The sequence below is a fragment of the Humulus lupulus genome, chromosome 1 (assembly GCF_963169125.1).
Source record: "Humulus lupulus chromosome 1, drHumLupu1.1, whole genome shotgun sequence".
In the NCBI taxonomy this organism is placed as follows: domain Eukaryota; kingdom Viridiplantae; phylum Streptophyta; class Magnoliopsida; order Rosales; family Cannabaceae; genus Humulus; species Humulus lupulus.
Window position 1 is genome coordinate 235,307,481 of NC_084793.1, and position 3,031 is coordinate 235,310,511.

The 3,031-nt window shown below is 38.2% G+C and overlaps 1 non-coding gene across 1 annotated transcript; it reads right to left on the reverse strand.

Moving 5' to 3' along the window:
- Positions 1–2,378: 2,378 nt before the first annotated feature.
- LOC133813625 (small nucleolar RNA R71) lies at positions 2,379–2,485 on the reverse strand. Its single transcript, XR_009884633.1, has one exon. It is a non-coding gene; the product is annotated as a small nucleolar RNA R71 (small nucleolar RNA).
- Between the last annotated feature and the right edge of the window lie 546 nt (positions 2,486–3,031).

The window sequence follows — 3,031 nt, forward strand, 5'->3', positions numbered from 1 at the left end:
CACCAACATGCATGAAAATATACAAATATGCCCTCAATGGGCCAAATTACCAAAATGCCCTTAAAATGAATTATGGACCCACATGCATGCATTTATCATCATATAATAATATAATTCACATATTCATGCATATAATCATTTAATGGCATAATAAATCAATTATGGCCCTCCCGTCCTTCTAATCAAACCTTTAAACCTCAATAGGGATTTTGGGGCATTACACATTCCGTATGTAACCTCTTCTGCAGGTTAGTTGAGGAGACCAAACTCCGTGTTTCTTGGGGATGTGTCAGTGTCAGGGAAGTTCAATCCTGCCCTATCTAGAAGCCTAGTCTGGGTGATAAACGAGTTTTAGGCTCGTTTATGGTCTAAGTTTTTAGGCTATTTTTCATTAGTTAGGATTATTTTATTTCGGAATTATGCTCGTTTGTTCATGTTTCAGGGTGATTAATGCTAAAGTGATACAAATAGTGAAAAGAAGTGAAAGTTGAACAAAATCGGGACAGATTTGTGGACTTTTGGGTTCTGTTAGTAGCGCTACAGCGCTACTAAGGGAGCGCCGTAGCGCTAGGAAGGATTTCTGAAGAGTTTTCGTTCCTGACTTTAGCGCTACAACAACAGAGCTATGGCGCTTGGACGCAGTTTTCAGGAAGTTCGGCTCTGACTTTAGTGCTACAGCGCTACGATAAGGGCGCTACAGCGTTGGTGCCCAGATTTCTTCTATTTTGTCTCTGACTTTAGTGCTACAGCGCTACAATACCAGCGCTACAGCGCTGGTGACGCGATTTTCATATATCTGATCATTTTTTGATGGGCAATTGGGTCTTTTCACTGGGAATTTGGTAGGGATTTTTGGAGAAACATAAGGTGGCGACTGGGAGGCTGAGGAGGAGTGACGACGACTGAGAGTGAGAATACCATTTTGGAGGATCCATTCCTGTGTTTTTCATCATTTTATCTTCAATTTTTCATGTTTGTAATTGAATTCTATGATTGCTAGAATGAATATTATGGGCTAATTTCTCCTTTAGGGCTATTATGTGAATCTTTTGGAAACCCTTTTTATAGTTTAATGCAGAATTGATGTTCTTCTTCATCTCTTTCAATTCCTTACAATCTGTGTTACTTGTGCAATTATTGATTGATCACCTCTAATTGTTATTTCATGAATCAAATTGAAATCTGAAAAGTGAAATTTGATATGCTCTGATTGTTTGGATGCAAATTCAATTTAGAACGAAAGTATTTAAATTGTTTGCCTATTTTTTCTGAGTTGCGTGTTTAATGCATTCTTCATGATTCAACTTACCATAGAAATATAGGAAGTTGTCATTTAGATTGAATTTCGTAAATCTTAACCAGATTATGAATTGTTTTTTTTTTTGCAACTTGTTCTTGAATAGGGAGAAGGGAATATAATTCTTGCATTAGGAAATAAAAGGGTGGAAAATAGAGGATCATAATTGTCCTAATTTCATTCTCTCTGTTATTTTGTTTAAATTTTCATTGTGCTTCGTTAGTATTCTTCTTTGCTTGAAATCTCTGAAACTGTTTAATCAAATAGAATTAAAAAGATTGATTGATTGGTAATTGATAAATCAGTCCTTGAGGACGATACTTGGTTTTTACCATTTTATTACAAATTGCGACTGTGTGCCCTTGCATAGCAAAAATATCGCAACAAGTTTTTGGCGCCGTTGCCGGGGACTGAAAATAATTATCAATATCAGTCTAATTAATTTTTATTCTAATTTGATTTTAATTTCTCTTGTTTCTAATCTGTTTAGTTGCTTAATTTGTCTATCTCAGGTGAAATTTGGTATATGTGTGGCAGAAGAGGAGCAGACAGTCTTGTTCCTTTGAATCTTGAGATTGAAAAGTCTTGCAAGCAAATAAGAAAGAATAAGAGGGAGGCCCAGAAATCTGTGAAGATGGCACAAAACGAAGGGGATGGCAGGAATGTTCTAATTCCTGGAATTGTACAAGGGGGTCAGGCTCAGAACAATGCTGAGAGAAGCCTGAGAGATTATGTACTACCCACTCTGACGGGAGTACAAAACAGTATATGCCCACCAGCTGTAGAGGCTAACAATTTTGAAATCAAGCCAGCTATTCTACAAATGGTGCAATCCTCTGTTCAATTTAATGGGTTGCCTTCTGAAGATCCTCACACCCATTTGTCCAATTTTTTGGAGCTGTGTGGAACTTTTAGATACAATGGGGTGAGTGATGACGCAATTAAGCTTAGGCTTTTCCCATTTTCTCTGAGGGACAGAGCTAAAAGTTGGATGAACTCGTTGCAACCAAACTCTATTGTCACCTGGCAAGATCTAGCTCAGAAGTTTTTGTCAAAATTCTTCCCTCCATCCAAAGCTCCTAAATTAAGGGGAGAGATTAATAATTTTTGCCAGAATGATGGAGAGTCATTGTATGAAGCTTGGGAATGGTTTAAGGAACTCTTGAGAAGATGTCATCATCATGGCATTGAACAGTGGATGCAAGTACAGAATTTTTACAATGGTTTATGTCCTACAACCAGAACCATTATTGATGTTGTAGCGGGTGGTACTTTTATGAGCAAGAGTGCAACTGGTGCTTATGAGCTGCTGGAGGACATGGCCACCAATAATCATCAGTGGTCTGAGGAAAGATCATCAGGAGTTAGAAAGGTAGCTGGGATGCATGAGCTGGATGCAATCACTGCTCTAACAGCACAAGTAGCCTCCTTGACAAAACAATTACAATAGAGCATTGTATCTGCTAATGCGGTTCAAATGGCAGCTAGGTGTGAAATCTGTAGTGGCCCTCACTCTTTTGATCAGTGTCCTACCAGTATTAATAGTAACACTCCGATGGATCAAGCTCAGGTTCAAGTGGTGGGGAACTTTCAGAGGCCAGTAAATAATCCTTTCGCCAATTCTTACAATCCTGGATGGCGAAATCATCCTAATTTTTCTTGGAAGAATAATCAGGGGCAGCAACCTTAGTTTCAGGGTCAATTTCATAATAATATGCATCAGTAACCAATGCA